The sequence below is a fragment of the Microcaecilia unicolor genome, chromosome 13 (assembly GCF_901765095.1).
Source record: "Microcaecilia unicolor chromosome 13, aMicUni1.1, whole genome shotgun sequence".
NCBI classification, from domain to species: Eukaryota; Metazoa; Chordata; class Amphibia; order Gymnophiona; family Siphonopidae; genus Microcaecilia; species Microcaecilia unicolor.
The window spans coordinates 81,952,294-81,972,572 of NC_044043.1; the positions used below are offsets into that span (position 1 = coordinate 81,952,294).

The 20,279-nt window shown below is 41.9% G+C and overlaps 1 protein-coding gene across 4 annotated transcripts in view; it reads left to right on the forward strand.

Annotated features, from left to right (window-relative positions):
- KCNAB2 (potassium voltage-gated channel subfamily A regulatory beta subunit 2) overlaps positions 1–20,279 on the forward strand; it is a 168,143-nt gene that overhangs the window by 87,588 nt on the left and 60,276 nt on the right. The window lies entirely within an intron of this gene.

The following is a 20,279-nucleotide window of genomic DNA, read 5'->3' on the forward strand; positions in this document are numbered from 1 at the left end:
TTCTGTAGAAAAGGTAAAATTCTCAATAAGGGTTGATTCCAAAATTTCTTTATTTAAAGCATATTATTGGGTTATTTTATGTCGCTCAGAGCAAGGCATTCAGATTAGCAACTGAAAAATATCCTAGATTTTCCACTAAATATTTATTTGTTTGTTTCATTTGTATCCCACATTTTCCTACCTATTTGCAGGCTCAATGTAGCTTACATAGCGCCGTGGGGCGAAAGCCTCCTCTGGTGAAGAAACAAATATAGAGTGATGTTATTTTAAATGAAATAGATATGTACAGACACATTAGGAAAACATAGCGAGGGAGGTTATATAAAGTTCATTAAATTCATAACAAGTTTGGGTTTCTTTGAGTTGCTGGATTCAGATAATTAAGTTGGGTCATTAGGATATGCCTTTTCGAACAGGTAAAATATCTTCTTTAGAATGAGCTATGAAGTCCTAAAATATGGAAAACTAGCTAGTAACAGTACTTTATTCATATTTGCTATACCGCTTTGAGTGACGTACAAAGCTAAGAGGTGTACAGACTAAGACACAAATAACACATTAGTTTTAAGAAAAAGAACTACAATATCAATAGGGTAGTAGGGAAAAGTAGACCTAACGGACATACTAGACTGACTGCAACTTAAAAAGCACTACCATGGGGAGCGTTCAGGCATCCTGGGATAGTTTTGGGATCGGTACGCGCTTCCCACGCAATAAAAAATAGAATTTGTTTTCTTAGAATTGGCAGCATGTCTGGGGGGGCGAAGAGTAGGCGTGTTCTGCGCCAGTCGGTTTGCGCAGCTACATTGCTGCACTCGAACCAATTAGTGCAGGATTGGCACGTGAGCCCTTACAGCCTAAGTGTCGCTAAGTGCTCACGCGCTATTGGGGTAATTAGCGAGTGGCCATTAATTGGGAATTGTGAGAAAATGGGGCCATTTTACTGCCACGCTAAAAGAGGCCTCAGCACACGGGGAAAGACCCGTACCAGAGATAGCAGTGGCCACTTTTTAGCGTAGTTTAGTAAAAGAGCCCCTGAAGAATTATATACAGGTAGAGAGTACATACGTATTGCCATACTGGGAAAGACCAAAGGTCCATCGAGCCCAGCATCCTGTTTCCAACAGTGACCAATCCAGGTCACAAATACCCGGCAAGATCCCAAAAATGTACAAAACATTTTATACCGCTTATCCCAGAAATAGTGGATTTTCCCCAAGTCCATTTAATAACGGTCTATGGACTTTTCCTTTAGGAAGCCGTCCAAACCTTTTTTTAAACTCCACTAAGCTATAACCGCCTTTACCACATTCTCTGGCAACAAATTCCAGAGTTTAATTACACGTTGAGTGAAGAAACATTTTCTCCGATTCGTTTTAAATTTACTACATTGTAGCTTCATCGCATGCCCCCTAGTCCTAGTATTTTTTGGAAAGCGTGAACAGAGTAATGCCCTTGAAATAGGTTAGCTGGTTCAGATTTGTTTTCATCTCTTGGAAAATAAAATTAATTGGAAAAATATACACACACACAAATACATTTGCTCTCTCTTCTCATTTATACTTAGGCCAGGTAGACACAAAAAGGGAAAAACCTTTTTAGTATGTCTGTCCCTTAATGAGTAGCTTCATAGATGTAACTGTAATGCACTGCATATGTCTAGTAGCCCTATATAAATGACTAATAGCATTAACATTCTGTTTGCATCAGGGGCGTAGCCAGCCTTCCATGGGAGAGGGGTCCAGAGCCCGGGGGGAGGGGGCACATTTTAGCCCCCACCTCCCGCCGCGAACCCGCCGCCGCTGCAGCCTACCTTTACTTTTGCTGGCGGGGGATCCCACTCCCCGCCAGCCGACGTCTTCTTCTCAGTCGCTTCCTGTTCTTCAATTTGTTTGCTGACGTCCTGCACATTGTACGTGCAGGACGTCAGACAGAGAACAGAACTGTTCTCTGAGTCTGACGTCCTGCACGTACAATTACGTGCAGGACGTCAGCAAACAAATTGAAGAGCAGGAAGGACTGAGAAGACGTCGGCTGGCGGGGAGTGGGATCCCCCGCCAGCAAAAGTAAAGGTAGGCGGTGGTGGGGGCGGGCGGGTTCGCCGGGAGGGGGGTCCTAGGGTGAATCTGCGGGGGCCCCAGCCCCCTCAGGCCCCACGTAGCTACGCCACTGGTTTGCATATACATTTGACTTTGTGGTGCATGTGTTACAGTTTTAGAACAAATAGATTGCATTTCATACGCCAGCAGAGGGCAGAAAAGTACAGTGAATATTAAATATTATAGACTGTTTTTAAAACTGCAGCTCAGCATACGCCAGTATCAATGAAACTGTAGTAGGATACCATATGCATGATCTATATATATATAAAAGAAAAGGCAAGACCAACGTTCTATGAAGCCTCCAGCCGGAAGTGTGAAGCGCCAGAGATATCCGGTTTCCCCATGAGTGAAGGAAAACAGCACAGCACGAAATCCCTCTCTCTGTAACAGTGAAGGACTCAGAGGGGGAGGGGAGAGAGATGCCCTCATTTTCTCTGTAACACAGAACAGCAGGAAACTTAACACTGAAGGACTGGACTCCGAGGGGGAGGGAGAGAGGGCAGAGGGCAGGGACACACACACTCCCACATGCACACTCTGAAGAAAACCTTGCTAGCCCCCCCGTTTCATTTGCATCAGAAACGGGGCTTTTTTACTAGTATATATATATAAGGCACCACTGAAGCCTCCAGCCGGAAGTGTGAAGCGCCAGAGATATCCGGTTTCCCCATGAGTGAAGGAAAACAGCACAGCACGAAATCCCTCTCTCTGTAACAGTGAAGGACTCAGAGGGGGAGGGGAGAGAGTTGCCCTCACTTTCTCTGTAACACAGAACAGCAGGAAACTTAACACTGAAGGACTGGACTCCGAGTGGGAGGGAGAGAGGGCAGAGGGCAGGGACACACACACTCCCACATGCACACTCTGAAGAAAACCTTGCTAGCCCCCCCGTTTCATTTGCATCAGAAACGGGGCTTTTTTACTAGTGATAGATAATGTGCCAAAAGTACCTGCTCTTTCCAGCAGACTGCACGGTGGCTTGCAATTGTCTATTTATAATGTAGGCTAAATGCTACCATTCTTAGAAAATTCCAGAAATACTATGTGTCAGCTATCGTTGTCTAGGGTGGTCCCGGGGTCCACTTCACAGAGGCAGTGGGTTACCAAAGAATACGCAATCCACACAGATTTGGATATATAAAGTATATTATATTTGCATATATGTATTGGCTCACAGCACTTAGTACAGGAAAAAGGGTACAAGCTGTCTTGGTGTGTGTGTTTAGAGGGAGGGAGAAAGAAAGGATAGGGTGTTTGTTCATAGGAAGAAAGAAACCTTGGACTAGGGCTGTCTGAGAAGGGGGGGAGCAGAGCCAGGTGCTCTGGTGGCTAAAGATGGAGGTGTGCAGAGAAGGAAGAAGAAGAAACAAAGACAGCCCAGCAGAGTCCCATGCCCTCTGCTGCAGGGAGAAAGAAAGAGGGAGACCTAGTGCCCTGGACACAGAGAAGTGCCCGGGGACAGAGAGAGGGGGGGGGGGGCAGTAGACCCCAAGCTGAGCTCTGTGCTCTGCTGCACAGAGAAAGACAGAGAGAGCGGGAGAGCCCTAGTGAGCTCTGCTTTATACCTAATAAGAACTGAGAGGGAACAGGAGCAGAAAGAGATCAAAAACTTCTCTTTCCCAGTTATTTCCTTTACAGAACTCCAGATACTTTCTGAAGTCAGGAAAGGTGACAACTTTCACAGGTTGTCCTGGAGCCACACTGTGTCTAGCTTTGGTTGCTCTGAAGCCCTGCTCCCAGATGGAACAAAAGGTATGTTAATCAAGAGTAATTGAGAAACCAAAGGGCTATCAGGCCTCTCTGAGCACCATTTGGCTCATTTCATCCTCAATGGTTCCTGCAGGAGAGGGGGGAGAGTTTATCAGAGGTCAGAAGGTGGTTTAATATTGTCAAACTGATTTCATATTAATATAAGTATGTCCAGCAATAATTTTGACCTCCTGCAATCCTGACACTATGCAAATAGTATATATCTGTAATTAGATTTCTTCACTGATAGGCTCATCCAGTAATGGTGATAGTCCAAACCAACTGACAAATTGTGCCAAAATAAAAAAAAAATCCATAGATATCTTTCCTTTGAATATCACTTAAGGCAAAATTACACACACAGATTGCATCTGCTTTATCTGCAGGTAATTTTTTTCAGAACAGAACATTGCATTTGCCATCACATAATCAGCCTTTTTGCACATGTAAAACGTAGTTACATGCTGAAAATGCTTTATAAAATTACCCTCTATATCGAGGATTCTCAAGCCAGTCTTCGGGACACTCCTAGCCAGTCTAGTTTTCAGGAGTACCTAGTGAATACGCACGAGACAGATTTGTATGCACTGCCTTCATTGTATGCAAATGTATCCTGTGTGTATTCATTGGAGATATCCTAAAAACCACTACTTCTTATTTCTATAGCGCTACTAGACATACACAACGCTGTACACTAAACACATATGAGACAGTTCCTGCTCAACAGAGCTTACAGTCTATTTAAGACAGACAAACAGGACAAATAAGGGATTAGGGAATTACCAGACTTGCTAAAGGTGTCCTGAGCACTGGGTTGAAAAACCCCTGCTCTATCCCCCGGATTCTGTATATCGCATTGAGATTTCTGTGTGGAAATCAAGGCGTATTCCATAACAATGCGCATAACCTAATTGGTTTATTTGTTACATTTATACCCCGCTCTTTCCCGCTCAATAGCAGGTTCAGAGCGACTTACATAGTATGGGTTACAAAGTATCACAGAAGGAATATGGCTGTAGAATGGTAGGGGTAAGACGTGGTTGCTTAGAATAGGTTAGGATAAGTAAAATGATAGGTGAGGTAGAGGTAAAGGAGGAAGGGGTGTTATGGGATGGTCTCATGGATTAAGTCGGGTCATTTGGATAGGCTTGCTTGAAGAGGTGAGTTTTTAGGAGCTTCCGGAAGGGTAGATGGTCGCTGGTTTATCTATTCAGACAGGCAGTGCACTTCTCACTTTTCAAGTAATTCAATAGCAATACTTCCCCTCCCTTAGATCAATTGCTTATCACCCTCTTCCCCAACCACAGCCTCCTATGACCAGCTGCAGAATTTAAGTCATCATTGTCTTGCTTCCCAATATCTTATTATCCTGGGAGATTTTAACATACACGACGACCCGACTTCTCCCTATACCGAAGATCTTATTTCTCTCCTTTCAGATCTTAGCTTTGCCCAAACTGTACAGACCCCTACACACAGTGGAAGACACATACTGGATCTGACTCTTACCTCACCAATCCATACTTACTCGCTCCAACTAACAGCACTACACTCCCTACCCTGGACAGACCATTCTATTATTTGTTTGTTTTGTTACATTTGTACCCCGCGCTTTCCCACTCCATTGCCCCATATAAGCCGCATTGAGCCTGCCATGAGTGGGAAAGCGCTGGGTACAAATGGGTTAAGTGACTTGCCCAGAGTCACAAGGAGCTGCCTGGGCCTGAAGTGGGAATCGAACTCAGGTCCTCAGTTCCCCAGGACCAAAGTCCACCACCCTAACCACTAGGCCACTCCTCCACTTCAAGCTTCTCCTTCTTCTTATTTTGTCTGTTCCCCAAAACGCAAGTAATGCCTTCTAATAAAACCACCTACTCCCGTGATTTACATAAAATTACTTCAGCCGTTCTCATCCAACATTCATCATTGGTTCTTTCGCTCCATTGCCACTTGAAGATCAGGTCGCTCACCGGAACATATCTCTCAAAACGGCTTATAATCTCATTGCACCCCTCACTTCCCGCGCTATTCTCTTAATATACAGTCTGGTATACTGAAGAGCTATGCCAATTTAAGATACAACTCTGTCAGGCTGAAAGACGATGGCATCACTATCCCTCTTTCTACACTGGTCAATTTTAAAAGTACTGGCCATTCATATAAAAAAAGCCCACTGCACTGCTAAAATTATCAAAGCTCCCAACACTGCAATTCTTTATAAAACTTACAAAGTCCCCACTATTTTTCATACTCCTGACACTCCCGAGTCATTGCCTCTGGCTCAAGCCCTTGCAGACTTTTTTTTATATAAAAACTAGGAATTAACATGCTAATCAGCACTGATGGATGTGAGCAAGTAATTATCAGCACTAATTGACATTAATTAGAAGTTGTGCGCACTACGTGCTAAGCGTATTCTGTAACGTGGTGTGGGTAAATTCCAAGTTGCATAGTTGAAAAGGGGGGCATTGCCATGGGCATGGAATGGGGAAGTCATGGGCATTTCTAAAACCTATGCACATTGGTCCGCGCTTAATTTAGGCATCAGCATTTACACCAGGTTTTACTTGGCATAACTGCCCGCAACTAAATTTATTTGCACGACTGGTGCTCAGCATATTCTATAAACCACATGGAAATGTAGGCTTATTCTATAAAGTACACCTAAATTAAGGAATACTTTATAGAATGCACAGGCAAATTTAATTTTGGGGCCAAATGTTTAGGCGTGATGTATAGAATCTAATCCTATATGTTCAGAACTCTGCTGCACGTCTTATATTCCGCCAGAACCGATATACTCATATCACCCCTCTCCTCAGGTCACTTCACTGGCTTCCAATCAGATACCGCATTCAATTCAAGCTTCTGCTTCTTACCTACAAATGCACTCAGTCTGCCGCCCCTCACTACCTTTCTACCCTCATCTCCCTTTACGTTCCCACCCGAAACCTCAATTCACAGGACAAATCCCTCCTCTCAGTACCCTTCTCCACCACCGCCAACTCCAGGCTCAGCTCATTCTGCCTCGTCTCACCCTATGCTTTGAACAACCTTCCTGAGCCCTTACGCCAAGCCCCCTCCCTGCCCATCTTCAAGTCTTTGCTTAAAGCCCACCTCTTCAATGCTGCGTTCGGCACCTAACTCTTTCAGGAAATCCAGACTGCCCCTATTGGACTGACTGTTCACTTGTCTTTTAGATTGTAAGCTCCTTGAGCAGGGACTGTACCTCTATGTTAAATTTTACGGCGCTGCGTAACCCTAGTAGCGCTTTAGAAATGTTAAGTAGTAGTAGTAGTAATCCTATATGTGTAGCTGGACACTGAGCTTTATTAAGGTACAGGAAATAAAAACACAAATATAATAACCGAAGTCACTAATCTAAAACTCCTTGGCAAACAAGTACTTAGAACCTGCGTGGGTGGGGTGATGTGCTCAGTAGAGAATGACATGGGGACGGAGACCCGCTGTAAAAATTTCTTGTTTACCAAGGTTTACCTCTGGTATGGGAGCAAAATGTTTTACCACCCCGCGGGAACGGTATAAATCCTTTTCTCCCACAGTAAAAAATAAAAAAAACACGATTACCACGAGTCTGGCATATCCTCCCTGCCGCCTTCCTTTGTTCTTCCCTCCCTTACCTTCCTGTAACAAGAAGTTACAGCAGAAGAGAGAGAGTTTGAGGAGCTTCATGGTTGGGCCCCCTATGCTCCGGGGCGCTGCCAGTCTTCCTCAGCGCCGCTCCATCCTCCGCTGGCTCTGGTCACGGCTGCAGGAAATGGCGGCAGAGGGCGCCTGAACTATGTCCGGAAGGAAATAACACCGCCACGCAAGGAGGAGGTAATTGGGAGCAGGAGACAGCATGAGGAGGGGAAGGCCTCCACCACACAAAAAGGTTAAATTAAAAACAGGATACAGGCCTGCATTGCTAACAGCAACCAGCCAGCCACCTTTAGGGTAGTGAAGTGTGAAGAGAGGAAGAGGCTGTGATAGCAGTGTAGGCCAGAGGCAAATGCAGAGTGCTGAGTTTCAGGAGGGTCTTCCAAAAATATCTCCAAACATAAATGGCAACAACATCCATCATCCTTACACGAATCTTCCTTTGAAAAATCTTCCCTCCCTCTGGACACTGGGAATGCAGTCTTGTGAGGGGGAGGGGAGACAGTTTTGTTTTGTTTTTTTATCCTTGTTCTGTATTTGTTGTGATTTATAAAGTGACAGTTGTAGAAAATATTGTTTCTTTCTATACTTTAATAAAATGATTTAAATATAAAATCCTAACCAAGGCTTTTGAGGATGGGATCAGACACAGCTCGCGGGGATGGGGTGGAGGCGGGGACAGACTTTGTCCCCGTGTCATTCTCTAGTGCCCATGTCTCTTTGTAGCGCGTCTCTTGTGTAACTAAAGCATATTGGTAATTGCAAGTGACATTGGAGATTGGAACTTAATATGCATTTGGGAACGTTAAGTGGAGCCAAATTGTTAAGCTAATGGAATAATCTGAGCCTTTGATTTAGGCTTGGTGATGCATTAAAATATTTTATTTTTGCAGATGGTGCTCTATAGAAGCTATACATCATAACAAACTTTCAATATTGATAAAATATTTGTGTTTGAATTTTCATTCTTTTCCTTTTAGAAAATGAGTTTACAGACCCAAGAGAGTTTTAATTACAATATAATTTTGTGCCCCTCAGGCATGTTCTATGTCTTTTATACCATCTGCTTGGCAAATAAGTTTATAAAGACAGTATATTTCTCATTACTCAAACATTTTTAAAATAACCAGCGTTTTATCTTAAACATCTTATATAGTTAAAAACCAGTGTCTTACCCACAAAAGGAATCTAATGTCAGTCTTTTACCAACCAGTCAGCTTTGAACTACTAGCCAATGGCTGAAAACCCTAGTTTCTCTTTAAATTGCTGAAAGGAGCTTCCCTTTCCTAGTCTATAAAATCATTAGGTGTAACATTTTCTAATGTACGTACACACACACACAGAAATTGAGGCTTTGGGATGGATAGAGGCTTGCAGTTGAGGGAGATTATTGAGACTTGGTAGGGACGATGCTGAGAAAATTAAAGAAATAAGCAGAGTTGGCAGGATTAAGGGTTAAATGAATGGGGGAAAGGTAGGGGATTGAGCAGATAGACATGCATATAATGTAAAGAATGGCTTTTAAAAATTTTATGACGTCTGTAGAGCACACCTTTCAAATCTTGAGAGAATGGTCCATGTATCTATTACTCTTTGAAATTTTCACATTATGCAGTGTATGATTTTTGCATTCTTCTAGTTATCTCCACACAGCTGAAAAACTAAAGATACACAAACAGAGCGCTCTAGTACACATGTATTGGGAGTGTTCTACTGCTATCAAAAATGAATCATTAAGCTACTACTGAAACGGTGTGAGCAAAAACCAAATAAATAAATATTGATTTGTTTTATTTTATTCAAAAACCACAAAAAAACATCTGGGTAAAACAAAATGCAACATCTAGAGGCAGGAATTGATAATTGGAGAAAAGACGTCCGTGAGCCTTGAAAGTAAGACCTACAACTCTGTCATCAGACAGCAAATAGCTTCCTCAAGGGAAACATCACCAGTCAGAAAAACTCCAACAACCCATCGTGCAAACAGTCCAGTCTATATAATAATCTTCTTCCAACATATTATTTCTCAATATATTCAAGACATGTAAATAGAAAGTTAAAATAGAGAATATTTAGCTTGCCACGAAGTGTTTCAAACAAACAGAATTTTCATCAACCTCTGCAGTTCGTCCAAATAGTAAAGAGATGTGTTTTGGGCAGGCCCAAAATTAGGACATCCTTCTCCGATAATGGAATGGGAAGTTATTCAAAGTCGTTAAATCGCGACAGGATTGTGAAAAATTACAAGAGGACCTTACGAGACTGGGAGACTGGGCGGCTAAATGGCAGATGATGTTTAATGTGAGCAAGTGCAAGGTGATGCATGTGGGAAAAAAGAACCCGAATTATAGCTACGTCATGCAAGGTTCCACGTTAGGAGTTACGGACCAAGAAAGGGATCTGGGTGTCGTCATCGATAACACACTGAAACCTTCTGCTCAGTTTGCGGCTGCGGCTAAGAAAGCGAATAGAATGTTGGGTATTATTAGGAAAGGTATGGAAAACAGATGTGAGGATGTTATAATGCCGTTGTATCGCTCCATGGTGCGACCGCACCTTGAGTATTGTGTTCAATTCTGGTCGCCGCATCTCAAGAAAGATATAGTAGAATTGGAAAAGGTGCAGCGAAGGGCGACTAAAATAATAGCGGGGATGGGACAACTTCCTGATGAAGAAAGACTAAGGAGGCTAGGGCTATACAGCTTTGAGAAGAGACGGCTGAGGGGAGACATGATAGAGGTATATAAAATAATGAGTGGAGTGGAACAGGTGGATGTGAAGCGTCTGTTCACGCTTTCCAAAAATACTAGGACTAGGGGGCATGCGATGAAACTACAGTGTAGTAAATTTAAAACAAATCGGAGAAAGTTTTTCTTCACCCAACATGTAATTAAACTCTGGAATTCGTTGCCGGAGAAAGTGGTGAAGGCGGTTAGCTTAGCAGAGTTTAAAAAGGGGTTGGACGGTTTCCTAAAGGACAAGTCCATAAACCGCTACTAAACGGACTTGGAAAAATCCAAAATTCCAGGAATAACATGTATAGATTGTTTGTACGTTTGGGAAGCTTGCCAGGTGCCCTTGGCCTGGATTGGCCGCTGTCGTGGACAGGATGCTGGGCTCGATGGACCCTTGGTCTTTTCCCAGTATGGCATTACTTATGTACTTATGAAGAAACATCTAAGGCAACAACATTTTATCTAGACCTGTTTCAGTCACATCCAGGGTACAAAAGGTTCCCTGACTGGTCAGCTGACCACTGGAGGGATGAAGGCATGACACCCCTCCTTCATCTCCCAGTGGTTACTGACCCCTTCTCACCCCCATAGAAAGTGAAAGTAACCGTGGATACCAGGCTCTATGACAACTTCAGGTATTATGGCCATTCCTAATAGAGCAGCAAGGAAGTGTAAGTAGTAGCCAAGTGGTCAGTGCAGTGGACTTTGAACAATGGGACCCAGATGTAACTCTCACTTTTAACTCTTTTTTTTATGTCTGTACAAAAATATGAACCCTCCTGGAACACAGATATACCTACTGTGCCTGAATTTATAAGACACCTGCAAGTGTGATGGCTATTGTAGTGGTGGACCTTTAGCTATAGTAGGTTTTTATCTGTTCCTAGAGGGCTCACAATAACATATCAAGGAATTAAGGTCGGATTTGTACCGGAGTCCTGTTGTTTAAAGTCCACTGCTCTGACCACTATGCTGCTCTCTTCCTCTACAGGGATGTCTGTGTGACCATTGTTGTGCGAATGATGCCAGACTTTTTTTGTCCCTGCTTTTTTGGCATTCATATTTTGGCCGTTTCATTTTGGAAAATGGCTGTTCATTCTGGACGTTTTCAGTGCAATAATGTCCTCCTCACATATTTTGAACTGGAAATACCTCTGTTTTTCCTGTTTGAAAATCACTGAGATGGACTTTTTGTTTGGGGGGGGGGGGGACGTTATCAGCAGGATGTCCCAATTCTGACCTGGACATTGTTTGGAAAATGCCCCTCCATGTGTCTTTATAACATTGTTCCTGAAAGGCTGCAGAAATCGTGTCTATAATGAAGCCATATACATTTACACCAACCCAGGAGCTTGTATTTTATAAAGAGTGTAAATCACAGCTTCACCTGCTCTTCATCAAAAACCCACCCCTGAACACACCTACTACAATCAAATATAAGTGCACACAATCTTGTTATCACACTTACAGATACGTATGTGGGGCATTTATATAAGTGGCATTTTACTTGCCTTTAAAAATTATCCCTTTTGTGTCTAGGAGAAAAATAGTTTGGTTCTCTCTTGATCGGTGGTTCTCAACCTACTCTTTGGACACACGTAGCTAGTCAAGTTATCAGGATACTCCCAATGAATATGCATGAAATAGATTTGCATACAATGGAGGCAGGGTACGCAAATTTTTCTCATACATATCCACTGTGGTTATCCTGGAAACCTGACTGGCTAGGGTACTGAAGGAACTTAGAGAAGTTCTAGCGACTCTGCTGGCTGACCTTTTCAGTGCTTCTCTAGAGTCGGGAGCGGTCCCTGAAGAATGGAGAAGAGCAGATGTGGGCTCTCTCCACAAAAGTGGAAGTAAAGAAGAGGTTGGGAACTAAAGGCTGGTAAGTCTGTCTTCTATGGTAAGTAAATTAATGGAAACACTTTTAAAATGAAGAATAGTAAAGTTTTTGGAATCCAATAGAATACAAGACCCGAGGCAACATGGAGACACTTTTAAAATAGAGAATAATAGTTTTTGGAATCCAATGGATTACAGGATCAGAGGCAACATGGTTTCACTAGAAGCAGATCTTGTCAGACAAATCTGATTTAATTTCTTTGACTAGCTGATCAGAGAGTTGAATTGATGGAGAACACTAGATAAGTGGTATTTAGATTTTAGCAAAGACTTTGACATGGTTCCACACAGACGACTAATAAATACACTAAGTGTCTTCGGTATAGGCCATGAAGTGACTGACTGGGTTAGGAACTGATTGAGTGCAAGGCAACAGGGTAGTGGTAATTGGAGCTTATTTTGAGGGAAAGGATGTTATCAGTGGTGTGGTGCAAGGTTTGGTTCTTGGATGGGTACAGGATTTATAACCCGCCAAATTTTCAAATGCAAAATTCAAGGTAAGACGACGTAAAGGATACTGATGCATTTCATCAGGATATAACGTCAAATTAAAAAAAATAAAACTAATACAGATACAAAACTAATTAATTAGAAAACACGTGTGTTTTTAAAACTTTCTAAAAGTAAACAAATTTGGTAAATAACGCAAATCAGAAGGTAAATCATTCCAAAGATCTGCAGAATAGGGACTTAGAACGAATTCCTTTAACAGATGGAAAAGCCAATATTAACCAGTTGTATGATCTTGATGATGATATGCTTTTTAGTAGCATAAAACTGTTCACAAGGTCAGCAGAGCAAAAACTGTAGAGACATTTAAATACAAGACATAACACCTTGAATTTAACTTTTTTTTTTTTTTTTTTTTTTTTTTTTGAAACTGGAAGCCAGTGTAACCTAGCCAACAATGGAGAAACTTTGTAATATTTTAAACCTCTGAATATCAACTTAGCCGCTGAATTTTGTATCATCTGTAACCTATTTATTTGTTTAACCATAAGTCCTATATACAAAAAATTGTCATGATCTAGTAAGGGAAGCATTGACAATTGCACTATAATCCAAAAGTGTTCACATGAGAAATAAGAACGTATTAAATGAAGTTGTTTAAGCTTATAATAAGCTTTGCGAATAGTATTCTTTACCTGAGATTCCATAGATAGTGAAATCAAGTATAACACTACTACCCTAGATTCCCTATCTACTCGAATTGACAGGTCATTAGTAATTTTAATATATTGAGGAATAATTGTAGGGTTCAAGCCAAACCACAATACTTCTGTTTTTTCTTCATTTGTTCAGGTTTTTCCAGTACATTAATTTATGGAGAAGGGTGCTTGCAGGCATGATGAGCTGCTGATCTGTCTTTACTCCTCATTCTACCCTTTGTATAAACCCTATAGAGGCTTATTTTCAAAGCACTTAGCCTCCCAAAGTTCCATAGAAACATATGGAACTTAGCCTCCCAAAGTGCTTTGAAAATATGCCTCATAGTGTATTTTTCAATCTTGTATTTTCTTTTCTCTGTCCTGTCTTTGATTATGGCATTCTTTTCTTATTTGTGTTTTAGTTTATAAACCGCTTTGCTGTCGTTACACTAAAGGCGGTATAGAAAGTCCATAATGAACATAAATATATGGCAGCCTTGTGTGTCAAGTAGGAAGTAGCTGTAAGTTTGGTGGGGTATCGGCGAAGTTTTTTTTTTAAGTGTGCATACCTGATGTATTTAAAGGGAGTCACAGATTAGACCCTTACCTAGGAGTGTTGCTTTGTTGGATGGTTTATAGCAGTGTTTCCCAAGTCAGTCCTAGAGTACCCCCTTGCCAGTCGGGATTTCAGGATATCTACAATGAATATGCATGTAATTGATTTGCATACACTGTCTCCATTGTATTTATGTCTCTTTCATATATATTCATTATGGATATCCTGAAAAGACTGACAAGGGGGTACTCTGGGACCGATTTGGGTACACTGGATTATAGCAAGAGGTTGGTGGGAATTAACTCAGAAAAATGTCCTTGGAGCCATGAATAAAAATCTTTGATGCTGTGGCTATATAAATCCTCATAAACGGAAGTGTGTATTTGGGATAGGGTCTAAGTTTTTTCCATTTTGTCATCTTTAATGCACCCAGTACAACTGACACCTAAAATAGGTTGATTGCTCAGGTGTGGATGAAGACAATTCATATTACAAAACAAAATGCAGGGAATTTGCTCTGATGTGTGCACACTACAAATAGAAGTTCTCCTGAGAGATTAGCAAGCAACTTTTTCCATCTGCCATGCTGACCATGAAACTTAAGTCTTAGTAATAAGCAGAATTTGCTGTAGACATGATATAAATGGATTTCCAAAGCAATTTGAGTGCAAATAGAAAACGTCACCACATTTGGGTGCTTGAGGCTCTTAACAGCTGTGCTCTACTACCCCTACTCACCAGAATGACCACTATCTTCTCCAACTGCTCATTCTCCAGTTTCTGCACCTCAGTTCCCCTATCTGACCATCATCTGATAACATTTATACTTAAACACCCTCCCCCCACTTATTCCCATCCAATATCCACCAATACATTTCAGAAATGTAAGGGGGACGGGACTTGATACACCACCTTTCTGTGTGAATCAAACCCAGTTCACCAGGATCAAAGCCCACTGCACTAACACAGTCATAAGTACATAAGTATTGCCATACTGGGAAAGACCAAAGGTCCATCGAGCCCAGCATCCTGTTTCCAACCGTGGCCAATCCAGGTCACAAATACCTGGCAAGATCCCCAAAAAAGTACAGAACATTTTATACTCCTTATTCCAGAAATAGTGGATCTTCCCCTAGTCCATTTAATAAGGGTCTATGGACTTTTCCTTTAGGAAGCAGGCCAAACCTTTTTTAAACTCCGCTAAGCTAACTGCCTTTACCACATTCTGTGGCAACGAATTCCAGAGTTTAATTACACATTGAGTGAAGAAAAATTTTCTCCAATTCTTTTTAAATTTACTACATTGTAGCTTCATCGCATGCCCCCTAGTCCTAGTATTTTTGGAAAGCGTAAACAGACGCTTCACATCTACCCGTTCAACTCCACTCATTATTTTATAGACCTCTATCATATCTCCCCTCAGCCGCCTTTTCTCCAAGCTGAAGAGCCCTAGCCGCTTTAGCCTTTCCTCATAGGGAAGTCCCATCCCCTTTATCATTTTTGGCGCCCTTCTCTTCACCTTTTCTATTTCCACTATATCTTTTTTGAGACGGCGACCAGAATTGAACACAATATTCGAGGTGTGGTCGCACCATGGAGCGATACAAAGGCATTATAACACCCTCATTTTTGTTTTCCATGCCTTTCCTAATAATACCTAACATTCTATTTGCTTTCTTAGCCGCAGCAGTACACTGAGCAGAAGGTTTCAACAGATCAGCGACAAAGCCTAGATCCCTTTCTTGGTCCGTGACTCCTAATGTGGAACCTTGGATGATGTAGCTATAATTCGGGTTCCTCTTTCCCACATGCATCACTTTACACTTGCTCACATTAAACGTCGTCTGCCATTTAGACGCCCAGTCTCCCAGTCTCGTAAGGTCCTCTTGTAATTTTTCACAATCCTCCCGCGATTTAATGACTTTGAATAATTTTGTGTCATCAGCAAATTTAATTACTTCACTAGTTACTCCCATCTCTAGGTCATTTATAAATATGTTAAAAAGCAGCGGTCCCAGCCCAGAGCCCTGGGGAACCCCACTAACTACCCTTCTCCATTGAGAATACTGACCATTTAACCCTACTCTCTGTTTTGTATCTTTTAACCAGTTTTTAATCCACAATAGATCACTACCTCCTATCCATAACTCTCCAATTTCCTCTGGAGTCTTTCATGAAGTACTTTGTCAAACGCCTTCTGAAATTCCAGGTACACACTATCAGACTGCTCACCTTTATCCACATGTTTGCTCACCCCTTCAAAGAAATGTAGTAGATTGGTGAGGCAAGATTTCCCTTCACTAAATCCATGTTGACTTTGTCTCATTAATCCATGCTTTTGAATATGCTCTGTAATTTTGTTCTTAATAATAGTCTCTACCATTTTGCCCAGCACCGACGTCAGACTCACCGGTCTATAATTTCCCGGATCTCCTCTGGAACCTTTTTTTAAAAATCGGCGTTGCATTGGCCACCCTCCAATCTTCCGGTACCACGCTCGATTTTAAGGATAAATTACATATTACTAACAATAGCTCCGCAAGCTCATTTTTCATTTCTGTCAGTGCTCTGGGATGAATACCATCCGATCCAGGAGATCTGCTACTCTTCACTTTGTAGAACTGCCCCATTACATCCTCCAGGTTTACAGAGAATTCATTAAGTTTCTCCGACTCGTCAGCTTCGAATACCATTTCTGGCACCGGTATCCCACCCAAATCTTCCTCGGTGAAGACCGAAGCAAAGAATTCAGACTGTTGATTTTCTCTACCAGTGTTTGATCCCTCTTCTCAACCACTATGTTATCCAAGTCTGTCAATGAGGCTGTCTCTTCCTATAATAGGAAGAGACAGCCTCATTGTATAATACTATTCTGCTCTGGATACTCTCACTCCTCTCATTCCCTGTTCTCTATGGCATAACAAATCCCAGCCTTGGTAGAACTCTAGAATCCGCTATCTATGTTCTTGTGCCCAATCTGCTGAACACCTTTGGCTGAAATCCAGTTCCCATTCTGACTTTATACATTTCAAATTCTTGCTGACTGCCTTCTACTCTGCTCTTTCACTTGCCAAATGGGACTAAACATCCACTTGACAACTCTCTTGGCTCAAACCCTCGACATCTCTTAGCCACACTGAACTTTCTCCTCAAAATGCCTTCACCTCCAACTTCCCCTTCTCTTTCTTCCCAGACTATGGCTGTGTATTTTCATGACATGGTTCACAAGATTAACCTTGAGTTTTCAACCAAGTCATCTTCTCCTCTCCTTCCCCCAGTCCATTCTGTCAATCCTCTTTCAACCCCTGCCTCTTTTTCTTTCTTTTCTGTAATCGCTGAAGAGGAAACTGCACATTTTATTTCTACCTCCAAACTGACTACCTGTGCGTTTGATCCTGTTCCCACCCATCTACTCAGTATTATCACTCCTACTGTCATCCCTTCTATCTGTCATATCCTCAGTCTTTCACTTTCCACTTCAACTGTTTGTGATGCTTTCAAACATGCCGTAGTTACACTGCTTCTCAAAAAATATTCATTGGACCCTACCTGCCCTTCCAACTATCCCTATCTCCCTTTCTTATCCAAGGACTAGATAGGCTCGTGACCCCTGAAGGCCTGAGTTCAAAACTGCCGCACCAAAACTGGCCTCTTCCTTCGCATGAATGCCTATAATGCTTCACAAAGGAATGTAGAGAAGACCAAACCGCTGCCCGACAAATATCAAGAGGAGGGATCATACTATTTTCTGCCCAAGAGGCTGCCACCCCCCTTGTGGAATGAGTCAAAAATGCCAGAGGCACTTTACGGCCCTTCAGTAAATAGGCAGAAGCAATAGCCTCCTTCAACCACCGAGCTATAGTTGCTTTGGAAGGCTGTCGGAGATGTCTGCGGCCGCTCGTCCTCAATCTGCAGGTGGGTCCTCTTTCCGGGAGCAGGTGGGGACTGGAGCAGGGCAGCGTCGCTGCAGTGTTGTGGGTATGTTGCCGAGACAAGGAGGAGCACATGGCAGCCTTCGGCGGCTCGTCTGCCGCTCTACCTTCCAGGTGAGTCCCAGCAACTGATGTCGGATCCGGCAGCCAATTGTTGATCTGCCGATCCCTTGTGGTTTGCCACAGCTCACTATCCCTTTCCTCGCTATCCCAACACATCATTTGTTTGTTTTGTTTTTCCCTTCAGGACAGGGAAGCGATTTGCTTTCATGTTTTCGTTTGTAGAATGATGTGTTTTGAGGTAGGATGGTTCAGTATTTCTGGATGTTTGTAAGTAGACTCAGGAGAGAAAGAAGTAGTTCCTGGCTCTTCGCCAGAGGTCTCCTCTTTGAGAACCAGATTTGATTTTGATTTCCCTTGTAAATGTGTAGTCTGGTTGGATAACAGTTTGTTTTTTATGAATGTTCCCAGCTGTAATGTTTTGTTGAGGGTAGATGGGGTGACTAGGATGCCTATTGGATGAAGCATACTGAAGCATTTAAGCTGGGTAGCTTTCTATCCCATGTCCTCATTGAAGGGGCCACTAAAATTCTTAATTACTGTCATGTGGAAGGGCATCTGCCAACAGTACTAAAAGGACTGTGGTGACCCCCTAACGATAGAGCTTCCTTTGACCCGGACAAGCTGAAAAACTACTGGCCAGTATCTAACATCTTTTTCCTGGGAAAACTATGAAGGATATCCTGTGAGTAGTATTGATGATGTGGGATGGTGCTTGGGTGAGTGGTTTAATCGATGTGATTTGTTTATGTATTTGTATGTGATTTGTTTTATTATGTATTTTTATATAAGCTGCTTGGGTATAAGTGGGTTAGAAATTTTAAAATAAATTATATAAAATTCAAATAATCTTTAAATACTGTTTTTAATACCTGTGGAACTATGAAACCTCTCCATGTATTGAGAAAGTGAGTCTGATAACAGTGGTCCGTGCTGTGATAATGTAGCACATGGACTACCACTGTAATGACCTGGTCATTGCTCAGACCAAAAGGAGTTTGTAGCATCTCCAGCCAATTCAGAATTTGGAACACAGATGATGAAAGGGTTACAAACGCTGAGACCACATCACATTTTTCCTGCAAAAAAAAAAACTGTATGGGCTACCAGTAGCCTTACAAAGCTATACTCCATCTTTGATTTTCAAGGCTCTCGGACAAAATGGGACAGAGTACCTAAAAAATAAGTTACCTCTCTACACACATTCCTCAGTTGTAGATGTGTATATTTCGGCTTTGTAAAATTGAAAGTTAGATATGTATGCAACATGACCGTCAGTTTATGCACACGTAAAACAGCAAAAGTGTTTCAAAAATAACACCTAAATTATTTTATATTTTGTTCATTGGTCTCTTCATCCAGGGAATAGCTGTTTGAACTGTATAGCTGATTTTTCATAATTTACAGGGCGATGCTGTTGAAATTAATGGCGTTGTGCATTACGTTAACCCACAAAAGTATCAGTTTATCAAGTCATGCAGAGCAGATTAGGTGCAGTCAATGTGCAAAATAAGATTTGTACATTTGTGGTACACAGAGTTAAACCAGGTTTGACATTGCAGCTATTGAAATACCTCTTTGCATTTGCCCTGTTAAAAATGATAAAGTGGAAATGTGGGGATACCTTCTGCCACATGTAATTCATAAAATATTGAATGGCATAACAATAGAAGACACGTTTCTTTGTTCTAGTGTACCAGCACAATACCCTGGGCACAAAATATTACACAGTAAAACGGTAGTTGCCTCTGCAGTTACTCCAGAGTGTCAGGAGCACTGGCCACACCCCCTCCCCACTCCTCCCCCGCCCCCTTGTTAATAATGAATTGCTGAATGCTTCCTTAATAGCTCACTGGTCACCAGATTGACTCGGGCAAGCTTCTGAATCATTCGCTTCACTGGAGTTCAGAGAGCGTCCAGACTATCTGGAGATAGTTCTTCTAACTGAGTCAAAGAATTTGGTACCAAGACATTTTCGTATTTCAGTATGGTTAGCAAGAGCTGAGAAGTTTGGATATTTTTAAAGTGCTGGGTACCGTTTGCATTGGGCAGCCTGCACAGACTTGGCTGTACCTGTAAGACGTGATAGCTGCCATTTTGCTATCTTGGTTCTACATAACTTGAAAGTAACAAATTACAGAAAGATATTCTGCTTTTGCAGTGATACGAAGTATTCTCATACCGCCCCTGAAACTTTAGAAATTTGTCTCCAAAGCAGAAAAACCCCTGTGCACGCAGCAGCAGAGAAGACTGGGGGGTACTTGCTGATGATATCAGAATGTAATCTGGAAAATGCAATCATTTATTTGCTAGTTATCATGAAGTATTTTGTGGAGACTGCAGATTTGTATAGCCCTACAAAGGTTTAATCATACAAAAGATTAAATATGTGCGCGGAGTGGTTATAATATTATTTACCTTTGAAAAGTTTCGTC